Here is a 12309-nt window from a genome sequence, read left to right as displayed (position 1 = left end):
TCACATAGTGCCTTTCATCTTTAGCTATCTACTGTATGTAATCTTGCCAACTACTCTCAAATCTATCTGGCTGGTGATCCTATAGTGTCTGTCTGTCTGTCTTGTAAGACTCCTCTAACCTGACAAGAGATGGTTCTGTCATTGGGGAAGTCATGTGCAGCAGACATCAGTGTTTTGTATATCCATAAGCCAAATAAAAAACTGAAGCAGATTTTAATCTCCCTCTCGTAGAATTCTTTTCTGTGAATGGTAGGATGCCCCAGGGCGTTGGTTCTTCTCAGAGCTCTTGTTGCAAGAGGAAACTGTTTATACTGAAGCTCTAGAGCTCTAAATATATCCAGTTGCTTGTCTGGGTGCCTGCCAGTTTACTTCATTCTTTCACTGATGTTTCTTTCAGCTATGCTGGATATTTCTTCTCCCTTTCTGGCAGCATTACTCATTGTGTGAAATTATAAAAATTATATTTATTTTTTATAATTTTGGGAAAGTTTAAAATTTGGTCATTTTTTTGTCTTTTTGCTTCAGCCATTTGCTCAACCCAATGGTTCCATTTTCATATGACACTGCTTCTCTCGACCTGAGAAGTGTGAAGCTGTGTTCTGATGTTCCTTCTCACCAACTGTTTGCTTATTGACATGCTCTATCAGTAGCCATTGGAGTAAGAAAACACAAGCAGTGCCCTTTCATCTGCTTGCAACTATTTTATAGGTAACATGCAGGCAGTGTGGTGTAATGGCTGAGGTACTGGACTTTAAATCAAAAAGTTGCTGGTTCAGTTACCGCGTGTGACTCAATGTGTATATCTGGACAAGCCGCCTAACCTGGATGCCATCCAAGTGGAAAAAAAAATAGCTAAATTAATAAATAGTTGTAATGTATCCTGAACTTTTTAACTGCCTCGGATAAAGACATCAGCCAAATGTAATATAATAAGGAAGTGTCAGAGGAAGTGGTATTCTGCCTCTTCTGCTGTTTTTCCTGGAAAATAACTGAGCATTGTAAGATATGAAGTTTTACTTTTTGTTTTGATGTTGTTGACTTCTTTAGGATGTTTGTGTATAAAAATGAGTTACAAAAGGAGTAGCTAAAGCACTAATTTTCTTGCAGTATGTCAGTTCCCTTTTATGTTTGTTTTTTATAATTATATAACAACATTAAAAGCATTTATCGTATAATGCACTTTCATACAGACAATGTAGCTTTTTAAATATCCAGAGAATGTAGCACTTTACAAAGAAGTAATTACATATAAAGAAAAACAAATTAAAATTAGATAAGAATAATAATGAATAAATAGTATACAAAAATAAATAATGCACACCTACATTAACAGAAATAATCTTTAAATATAGAATTGTCTCTAAATCACAGTCTGACAGTAAGATTAGCTGATCAGAGTGGATAGAAAAATAAAAAAGTTCAATTTGTAGGGGTTCAAGGGGGTCCAAAAGACTGGCCAGCCCCCACTGGGTATTCTGCCTAACATAAATGTTCTTTATTGTTATTTGTTTGGTTAAGGCTTTGTCTTATCTTAGAGGATCTGACTCAGTGGATTTTGTGGCAGTCTGGGATATTCACTTTCATTCAGCATCACTGGTGGCTGAACAGGACTTTGATCAGATAGTGGTGGTGCAGAACAACACCAGTGAAGAACTGGAGAAGAAAACAGAGATATTAAAGATAAATAAAGAGTACAGACAATTGAAGAGTTTGATAATTCCATGCATACATAGATGTTTATGGATGTGTGTGAGAATTGTGTGTGTGTGTGTGTGTATATATACAGTAATCCCTCCTCCATCGCGGGGGTTGCGTTCCAGAGCCACCCGCGAAATAAGAAAATCCGCGAAGTAGAAACCATATGTTTATACGGTTATTTTTATATTGTCATGCTTGGGTCACAGATTTGCACAGAAACACAGGAGGTTGTAGAGAGACAGGAACGTTATTCAAACACTGCAAACAAACATTTGTCTCTTTTTCAAAAGTTTAAACTGTGCTCCATGACAAGACAGAGATGACAGTTCCGTCTCACAATTAAAAGAATGCAAACATATCTTCCTCTTCAAAGGACTGCGAGTCAGGAGCAGAGCATGTCAGAGAGAGAGAGAGAGAGACAAAAGCAAACAAATCAATAGGGCTGTTTGGCTTTTAAGTATGCGAAGCACCGCGGCACAAAGCTGTTGAAGGCGGCAGCTCACACCCCCTCTGTCAGGAGCAGAGAGAGAGAGAGAGAGACAGGTAACATTTACATTTACATCATTTAGCAGACGCTCTTATCCAGAGCGACTTACAACAGTGCTTAGTAGTCTAGAGATAAAAACAAACAGTGAAAAATCAATACGTGCCCTTTGAGCTTTTAAGTATGCGAAGCACCGTGCAGCATGTCGCTTCAGAAAGCAGCTTGCACAGAAGGTAGCAACGTGAAGATAATCTTTCAGCATTTTTAGACGAGCGTCCGTATCGTCTAGGTTTGCGAACAGCCCCCCTGCTCAATCCCCCTACGTTAGGATCAGAGAAACTCAGCGCAAGAGAGGGAGAAAAGTAAGTTGGGTAGCTTCTCAGCCATCTGCCAATAGCGTCCCTTGTATGAAATCAACTGGGCAAACCAACTGAGGAAGCATGTACCAGAAATTAAAAGACCCAATGTCCGCAGAAATCCGCGAACCAGCAAAAAATCCGCGATATATATTTAAATATGCTTACATATAAAATCCGCGATAGAGTGAAGCCGGGAAAGGCGAAGCGCGATATAGCGAGGGATTACTGTATATATATATATATATCGCAGATTTTTCGCTGGTTCGTGGGTTTCAGTGGACAATGGGTCTTTTAATTTCTGGTACATGCTTCCTCAGTTGGTTTGCCCAGTTGATTTCATACAAGGGACGCTATTGGCAGATAGCTGAGAAGCTACCCAATCAGAGCACGTATTACACATTAAATAAAACTCCTCAAATATATTGTAAGCACAGGGGCTGTTCGCACCCCTAGAGGATACGGATGCTCCTCAAAAAGCGCTGAAAGACTACCTTCACATTGCACCCTTCCTTGCTGGGCTTACTTGTGGCTGCTTTGTTGCACGATATACTTCCCGCATGGTGCATGTTGCTTCGCATACTTAATAGCCCAAACAGCACCTATTGATTTTTGATTGTTTGCTTTTCTCTCTCTCTTGCCTGACATTCTCTGCTCCTGACGGAGAGGGTGTGAGCAGGTGGGCTGTTCGCAAACCTAGATGATATGGACGCTCGTCAAAAAAATGCTGAAAGACTACCTTCACATTGCTCCCTTCTTTGTGGCTGCTTTGTCAAGCGATATGCTTCCCGCGTGGTGCTTCACATGCTTAAAAGCTCGAACAGCACCTATTGGTTTTTGATTGTTTGCTTTTCTCTCTCTCTCTGACATGATCTGCTCCTGATGTGCACTCTTTTAAAGAGGAAGATATGTTTGCATTCTTTTAATTGTGAGACGGAACTATCATCTCCGTCTTGTCATGGAGCACAGTTTAAACTTTTGAAAAAGAGACAAATGTTTGTTTGCAGTGTTTGAACTACGTTCCTGTCTCTCTGCAACCTCCTGTGTTTCTGTGCAAATCTGTGACCCAAGCAAGACGATATAAATATAACCATATAAACATATGGTTTTTACTTCGCGGATTTTCACCGATTTGTGTGATGGGGGGGCTCTGGAACGTAACCCTGGTGGGGGGGGGGGCTCTGGAACGTAACCCTCTGGTAATATATATATATATATATATATATACACACACAAACACACCTTAATAAAAGGATGAATGTTTAGGTGTCCATCTGGTTTCTGTCATTTCAACAAATACTGCATCACAAACATTGACACTGCTTTTATTAATACCATATAAAATTGCGGATAACAGAGACATATGCATTACGTGGTGCATTGCTAATGAAAATGCTGAAGTAAACATTGATTATATATTATCTTTATATTTAATACACTACCGTGTCTGTTCGTTTGTCTGTCCAGGATTTTAAATCACCTGTAGCGTGCAAACTGTTTGACCTATTTACCTATAATTTGGTACACACAATACTAAGTGACGTCTACTATCCGCTTTCCTGGTGATGATTGACCTCCAAAGTTATTCCTCTTTTTATTTTAATTTTATTGTAGAATCAACTCTCGGCAGTGGGCAGCAGGGCGTCACGTGGCACATGCATACATGCGCCGTTCTCATCCCTACCACCTTCGCCGTCACTTCTCCACCTTTTCATATCTTAAGTCTTCAATCTGCCACAAGAATAATTTAAGTGCCAGCTTAAGTGAAAAATGAAAGAAAACGTACTAAGTGATTGCAACACAAACACTGACTAAATCAGTTTTAATGCGAAATGATGCCGATTAAAGAAGAGAAGAAGCGACCCGCTAGGGTGGAGAAAAGAAGAGCTGCTCAGGAAGCAGCAAGCGCATCAACCTCTGAGCAAACGAATGATACCCGTTAGGGGTTGCCACAGCGGATCATCTTTTTCCATTTGTTTCTGTTCTCTACATCTTGTTCTGTTACACCCATCACTTGCATGCTCTCTCTCAGCACATCCACAAACCTCCTAGGCTTTCCTCTTCCCTGGTAGCTCTATCCTTAGCATCCTTCTCCCAATATACCCAGCATCTCTCCTCTGCACATGTCCAAGCCAACGCAATCTCGCCTCTCTGACTTTGTCTCCCAACCGTCCCACCTGAGCTGACCCTCTAATATCCTCATTTCTAATCCTGTCCATCCTCGTCACACCCAGTGCAAATCTTACCATCTTTAACTCTGCCACCTCCAGCTCTGTCTCCTGCTTTCTGGTCAGTACCACCGTCTCCAAGTGGTTCAAAAAATCTGCTGCTTGGGCAATAGAAGATCACATGGAAGACATCCAGGAGTGCAGTCAAACTTCAGAGCACCAGATTATTGGTTTGACAATATGCTTCAAACATACAAAACATGTTACTAAGGATTCATTTCCTGCATTCACACATAGACTTCTTTACTGAAGTCCTTGACGAACATGTTGAAAGGTTTCACCAAAACATTGCAGTGATAAAAAAGCGGTATCGGAGTGAATGGAATCCATTAATGCTGGCCACACTGTTGTTGGACACTGAAATGTGAAACATCAGATGCGGAGTACAACTGAAAGTTAGCAGCTGAACATTTTTTTTAGCTCAATTAAGGTAATGCAATGTGTCAGCATTATTAAGTGATTAAATACACTAAATTCGTTAAAATTAATGTTTTTCTAAATTCCTGTGTGACACAGTAAATCTGAAATATTTCTGTTCAGCTTGAAGAGTCACCAAAAATTGTCCAGGAAGCAAAACTTTTGAAAATACTTGTTGTTGTGCTATGTTTGCTTTAGAGTATCTATCTTTCAAAGATAAAATGGAAACATTATTTTATGGCACCTTCTATAGGACTATTCTTACAATTTTTAGTTTTTTTTTTTTTTTTTTTTATATAGAGTAATTAAAATAATTCTGTTCTTCTCCTTCATGTTTGGCCACTGTCACGTTATGCAACTTCTAGTCATGGAGCATGTCAAGTTTGCCGATCACAGTTGCTGATCTTGTCTTCGAACCACGTCAATTTAAACATCTGAAAAATGCTTCCTATGTCTCATTTACTAATCGCGTGCCGAACCTCCAGGCCAGTTGTTTTTGCCCCTTTATATGATAGCCAACAGCGTGCTGCATGATGGAGCCAGTGCTGTACGAAGGGCTAATATATGTGGTTAGCTTTAGTAGAAATCTTGGCTCTTTATTTCTTTTTCTCATTCTATTTTAGTATGTAAAACATGAGATATCAGAAAGAAGAGCCTTTCTTTTGTTTGTGAGCATCAAAACACCCTTGTTTCCTTATTCCTTATTGCTGTCTTCTATGCATTGTACCTCCAGGTGAGAATTCATGGGTTGTCAGCTCTCCTGCACACACAGCCTACCCCTAAGACTAATCGTAGCGAGTCGTAGCCTACTTCTTGCATGAGTTGCATAAGGTGATTGGCTTCACAGGAATGTGCCGATGACTGTTCCGACTCGCTAAAATTGTGTAAAGGAAGACTAAAAATCCCCGGAAAAGCTGTCTAATGTGACATAGGCTACATTCTTTATTCAGTACAGTATTGTGGGTTTTGGTGCTCTGCTAGGTTAAGGGACTTACAAAGCAATTCAATAATGAGGACTGTTCGTTATGGTAGCTTCCACATGTCTTTTACAGAGGCTCTTCATCTTATTATTGCATGGAGTTTGTTGTAGGAATACCAAGAGCGATGCTGCTTTTGCTGACATTTCTTATTTTTCAAAGTTAAAGGATCTCTGTGTTCAGTGGTTTGACTCCATTATTGCATAAATCTAATTGGAATTACACAGTCTGGGCAGTGGGAGATGAATCCTTGCAGCCCTCCATTATTGCTCTCACAGTTAATATGAGCTTTGAACTTTGTGTACTGAGCAAATTGCAGTTGCGTGCAGAGCAGAAAGCTCATGTTAAGGATATGGCTGATGCTACTGTGTTCAAAGCTGCCACTTTAGACCCCCCACTGCCTCGGCTGGCATGTGAGCTGGTCAGTAAAAATTAACAACATGCAGACTGCAGGACAGAAGAGCTTCCTTTTTTTTCCCAAATGCTGCAGTATTCTGTTCATTTTGATTGTATTCAAGTTAGCAATGATGTTTTGTTTCATCACCTCTGTAAATGTGGTTTGTGTTAATTCAGTGCTTTATTCCTCCATGCAATGTGCAGAAATTTCAAGATGAACTTCGAGAAAAGCCAAGCAAAATGACACCTTTTATTGGCTAACTAAAAAGATTACAATATGCAAGCTTTCGAGGCAACTCAGGCCCCTTCTTCAGGCGAGGTGTAATCAGAAGGGGCCTGAGTTGCCTCGAAAGTTTTGCATATTGTAATCTTTTTAGTTAGCCAATAAAAGGTGTCGTTTTGCTTGGCTTTTCTCTACATTCATAATGGCTAACACGGTACAACACCCTAGTACTAAAGATGAACTTTGAGTACCTTGGGTGGAAGCAGGCAGAAAAGACCCCCAGATGCGGCCTCTTGGCACACTGTGCTGGAATGAGCACACCTGTGGCTAAAAGTGCTCCAAGAGAGCGCCTCCTGGAGGGCATGGAGGGGAGTTTTCAAGGTAGCTTCCAATTTTACCACCATCCTCTCTTCCACTATGTCCAGGCTCTCCTGATAAGTTCATTCTGACGCTGTGTTTCGTCTGAGCTCAAGTTGCATCCCCAGAAGACTGCAACATAGAACACCACACTGCTGGTAGAACATTTCCAGCAGCTAGCTGCATACATCAAAAGACCTGAATCTTCACTGGAAGTCCAGTCTGTTCTGGCCCTTCTTGTCTGGTTGTCAGACCAGCCCAGTTTGTTGTTTATGTGAACCCCCAGGTCTTTGTAGCTCTGCACCATTTCCACATCTTCCATTTCACACATCAGAAGTCCACCACCAGCTCTTTTGTTTTGCTGATGTTGAGTTGGAGGTGATTGTTCCAGCACCAAAAAATAGCATCCTCCACGACCTTCCTGTACTCTTGACTCATCTCCATTATTAATGCAGCCTTTGATGCTTGAGTCATTGTAGGTGGCAAGAGCTGGTATTATACTGGAAGTCTGTTGTGTAAACAGGAAGGGAGATGGGACAGTTCCATGAAGTGCTGTAGTATTACACACCACCATTTCTGACACACAGTCCCTTGAGCCTCACAAACTGCCGCCTGTTAGTCAGATAGTTCAGGATCCAGGAGATTATGGGAGCATCAAGATGCAAAGCCTTGAGATGCCCATGAGACAATAAGCTCAGTCAAACTGTGGTTCAAATCATTCAATATTTAAAAAAATTCATTTGCCATTAATTTTTTGCTGATTTAACAGTATATGCCACGGATATACAGAGCCATAAAAAAGCAATTACCCTCTTCCTGATCTCCTCAATTGTTGCAAGTTTTTGACCCTGAAACATCACCCACTGCCAGTGTCACAAAACACAGGGTTAAGCGGTTGAGTGTGACAACTGAAGCCAGTCCTCCTGCTGGAGTGCGATCACCAGGCCTTGACTTTGGCTCCCCACTACCACACAGCCACAACACACACAAGGCTCCGCAATCTGCCCATATAAAATGATGGAGGGATTCGTCTTCTGATTCAGATTCTGTTATTTTCACATATTTTTTTGTTCATACATAACTTTACCTTTTGTTGTTGCTTATCTCCTCATAATATAGTGATACAAGTAATGCCTATTACTGTGCCATAGGAAAATGAATGGAAATTTAATTTAATCCTTAAGTATTTCGTAAGAGTTATTATGTTGTTAAACTCTGCAGGTGGGTGTAACCGAAAAAAAAAAGGGCATTAAAAAAAAATTGATTGGAGTCGCACGGAAATTTTTTGAAGCAAAAGAAAGGATTAACAGATTTCAAAAAGGACAAAAAAATGGAGTCATGTTCTGACTTGAGCACTCTGTCAGAAATAATTCATATTAGGATTTGCTCTTGGGTTCTGGCATCAAATATTAGCAGAAGACATGTTTTTTCCTGAATCCCTGCTTTACGTAATGGAGCAAAAATGTTTGCCTCTGAGAGAATATGGCTTTTGGAGCTGGAAACAGGAAGGGGCTTGCTCTCCTTCAGAAATACCCACAGTAAGTGTGTGGAAATCCTTGTACGGAAGAGCAAATAATGTGTGCCCGGGCTTCTTTAAAGTTGAATAAAGCAGATGTTTGAGAAGTCAAGCAAAATACCTTTTATTGACTTAACTAAACCGATTACAATATACAAGCTTTCGAGGCAGCTTAGGCTCCTTCTTCAGGCAAGTTGTTGTCCATAATGGCTAATACGTTACAACACCCTACAACAAGCAGATGTTTTAAAGAGCTTGTCTCAGCTGCCTTTTCGGTTATAATCTGAACAATACAGGATAGTGCACATTCTGAAATGTCAATGGTGGAGTCCTTAAGTATGAATAAAATGCAGACATACAGTGTTTAGAAGAAGATGTTGGGTTAGGATGAGTGCATCAATCTGTTTGACTCTGATGGTTTGTGGACCTTCTTCCTTTGGGATTATGGAACAGTTTATCCTCTCGCCCGTATTCTTTATTTAATTAATTGCCAGTCTCAATATCAGAGCTTTATTTGTTGGGTGGCTACTGATTTTATTATACAGTTTGTCCACCTTATCCAAAGGTCTGGCATCCGCAGTTTTGACCCACTGCATCTAGAATATTCTCAAACATGACCAATGGAAATTTCTGTGTGCAGCACTGCTCACTAAATATGCACAAGAAACAACGCGGGCAGGTCGATGCTGCAGAGGCACGGCATACCCAAGCCTAAGCAAACCTCAGTCCTGCTGTGTCAGCCCTTGTGTTCACTTCACGAATTCATAACTCGGTTATGGGACGGACTGTGGACCCCCTGGAGGTCGTAGCAAAGGAGAGAATGAAAGCAAAACTGAGTGCCATTATGAACAATGCTGCACATCCTCTGTCTCTGATACACTAACACTGAGGACTTTCAGCCAACAAATAATTCAGCAGAAGTGTGTCACGAAACACGACTGGGGCTCCTTTATACCAACAGACGTAAGTCTGTCTGGGATGGTCAAGTCAGAACTTTTCTTTGTTTTTAAATTTACTTTATTTGTATTCACACATAGTTTGTGTTTATTTATTCATTTTTTTATCTATTTATGTATTTATTAATTGAAAGAGCTTTTGTAAAAAGCCAAATTTCCACCTGGGGACAAATAAAGTCAGTCAGTCAGTTTGTCCGTCCTAATTATCCATCGATTGATTGTCTTCTTCTTTTATATGAGTACTGAGCATTCTTGGATTTTGCACATCCATGTTGAGTTCTTAAACCCATGGATAAGGTGGGTCAGCTGGTATAACATGAACAACAACATTTATTTATATAGCATATTTTCATACAAAAAATGTAGCTCAAAGTGCTTTACATAATGAAGAAAAGAAAAATAAAAGACAAAGTAAGAAATTAAAATAAGACAACATTAATTAACATAGAATAAGAGTAAGGTCCGATGGCCAGCAAGGACAGAAAAAACAAAAAAAAACCTCCTGATGGCTGGAGAACTAAAACAAAATCTGTAGGGGTTCCAGGCCATGAGACCACTCAGTCCCCTCTGGGCATTCTACCTCACATAAATGAAACAGTCCTCTTTGTATTTAGGGTTCTCACGGAAGGACTTGATGATGATAGTCATGCAGACTTCTGGCTTTTAATCAATAAGTGTTGGAACATCATGATGCTTTGAGTAGATGGTGGTGGTGCAGGCCGCCACCACAAAGAAACCGGAAAAAGAAACAGAAGACAGAGTAGGAGTTAGTATGGATTTTAGAGCCACCATGAATAGTTATTATAATGAATTGAATATACAGAGTATCAGGATTAAGTTAAAGTGAAGTTATGAGAAGGCCATGTTACAGTAATGTGTTTTCAGCAGTTTTTTTAAAGTGCTCCACTGTATTAGCCTCGCGAATTTATATTGGCAGGATATTTCAGATATTAGGTGCATAACAGCAGAAGGCCGCCTCACCACTTCTTTTAAGTTTTGCTCTTGGAATTCTAAGGAGACACTCATTTGAGGATCTAAGGTTACGATTTGGAATATAAGGTGTCAGACATTCCGATAAATAAGATGGAGCCAAATCTTATACCAAAGGTGGCAGTTACCTTGACAATTTTAATTCTTGTCAGAAGATGCTCAGAAGCAAAAGTAGCTATTCGTGTATGGACAAATCATAACTTGCAGTTAGTCTTATATGTGCTTACATAATTTCTTACCCCTTCCATTTATTTATTTTATTTTTTTGTCCTTCCTCGGATAACTTACATAAAGTGTCAGAATAGGGCGCCATTGGGTGAGCTGTTTGCCCGCGCTCCCTTCCTGCTGTGTTACTCACTTGCATTGGGCATCCCAGTGGCTATCAGACAAATAAAAGAAGAAAATCTGCAAAAATATACAAGTACAAATGCGGTAAGCAGGAAAAAAACATCTCCGAATGCACAACACGTCGAGGAGGGTGGGCTACAACAGCAGAAGGCCACGTCAAGTTCCACTCCTATCAGCCAGTAGCAAGAAATGTCTAGCATTTGTAGTACGTGGCTCCCTAATTATACATTTATTGTTATTACTGTTGTTGTTTTTTGCTACATTTATTCCTGTTTAGAAGTGGTGGTACTTTACCGGGTTATGTTTATATACAGTGGTGTGAAAAACTATTTGCCCCCTTCCTGATTTCTTATTCTTTTGCATGTTTGTCACACAAAATGTTTCTGATCATCAAACACATTTAACCATTAGTCAAATATAACACAAGCAAACACAAAATGCAGTTTGTAAATGGTGGTTTTTATTATTTAGGGAGAAAAAAAAATCCAAACCTACATGGCCCTGTGTGAAAAAGTAATTGCCCCCTGAACCTAATAACTGGTTGGGCCACCCTTAGCAGCAATAACTGCAATCAAGCGTTTGCGATAACTTGCAATGAGTCTTTTACAGCGCTCTGGAGGAATTTTGGCCCACTCATCTTTGCAAAATTGTTGTAATTCAGCTTTATTTGAGGGTTTTGTAGCATGAACCGCCTTTTTAAGGTCATGCCATAGCATCTCAATTGGATTCAGGTCAGGACTTTGACTAGGCCACTCCAAAGTCTTCATTTTGTTTTTCTTCAGCCATTCAGAGGTGGATTTGCTGGTGTGTTTTGGGTCATTGTCCTGTTGCAGCACCAAGATCGCTTCAGCTTGAGTTGACGAACAGATGGCCGGACATTCTCCTTCAGGATTTTTTGGTAGACAGTAGAATTCATGGTTCCATCTATCACAGCAAGCCTTCCAGGTCCTGAAGCAGCAAAACAGACCATCACACTACCACCACCATATTTTACTGTTGGTATGATGTTCTTTTTCTGAAATGCTGTGTTCCTTTTACGCCAGATGTAACGGGACATTTGCCTTCCAAAAAGTTCAACTTTTGACTCATCAGTCCACAAGGTATTTTCCCAAAAGTCTTGGCAATCATTGAGATGTTTCTTAGCAAAATTGAGACGAGCCCTAATGTTCTTTTTGCTTAACAGTGGTTTGCGTCTTGGAAATCTGCCATGCAGGCCGTTTTTGCCCAGTCTCTTTCTTATGGTGGAGTCGTGAACACTGACCTTAATTGAGGCAAGTGAGGCCTGCAGTTCTTTAGACGTTGTCCTGGGGTCTTTTGTGACCTCTCGGATGAGTCGTCTCTGCGCTCTTGGGGTAATTTTGGT

At 40.3% G+C, this 12309-nt stretch overlaps 1 protein-coding gene across 1 annotated transcript in view; it reads left to right on the top strand.

The window, feature by feature from the left end:
* Positions 1 to 12309, top strand: part of LOC114653844 (arf-GAP with SH3 domain, ANK repeat and PH domain-containing protein 1-like) — a 354271-nt gene that overhangs the window by 161543 nt on the left and 180419 nt on the right.

This window comes from Erpetoichthys calabaricus, chromosome 6, assembly GCF_900747795.2.
Source record: "Erpetoichthys calabaricus chromosome 6, fErpCal1.3, whole genome shotgun sequence".
NCBI classification, from domain to species: domain Eukaryota; kingdom Metazoa; phylum Chordata; class Cladistia; order Polypteriformes; family Polypteridae; genus Erpetoichthys; species Erpetoichthys calabaricus.
Note: the sequence above shows the minus strand (reverse complement) of the source record. Positions and strands in the feature narration are given on the sequence as shown.